The sequence below is a fragment of the Mustela nigripes genome, chromosome 7, assembly GCF_022355385.1.
Source record: "Mustela nigripes isolate SB6536 chromosome 7, MUSNIG.SB6536, whole genome shotgun sequence".
Taxonomy (NCBI): Eukaryota; Metazoa; Chordata; class Mammalia; order Carnivora; family Mustelidae; genus Mustela; species Mustela nigripes.
In genome coordinates, this window is record NC_081563.1 from 136,282,013 (window position 1) to 136,282,558 (window position 546).

Sequence of the window (546 nt, forward strand, 5' to 3'; positions counted from 1 at the left end):
GTGCCAGGTGGGACTCCCATTTTATTTCTGTCACATGATGCTGGTCTATAGGAAGAAAAGAGGCACAGAGAGGTTGAGTAACTTGCCCAAGGTCACACAGCATGCAAGCAGCAGGGCCTTTTACATGCTAACAGCATCACCCCCAAATGAGACTTTTCTCGGGGGATCTGCTCTTCTCGATCAGCTTTGTCACTGGCCCTTTGTTGAATTCATAAACCCCTCTGTTCTCAGTTTCCCCACCTGGGTCACCAGGGAGTTAGGCTCTATGATTTGTGTGTGTGTGTGTGTGCGTGTGTGTTTTCCAGAAAATGACATTCTCAGTTTTGTATTCTTTGGGCACACAGTGATGTAGTGTGTGGAGGAGAGCATCAGTCTCTCTCTTAATGCTTATTTAATTATATTTAATTAGGAATCTTGTCATATTTTAGCCTGCAATTGGTCTCCCGGGGCCGTCTGCTGCAAAGATTTTTGAAAAATCCAAACTTTATTCCTTGTTATCGATCCATGTGGTTAATGGGGCTGAGTAGGACTGATTTCATCTGTCCT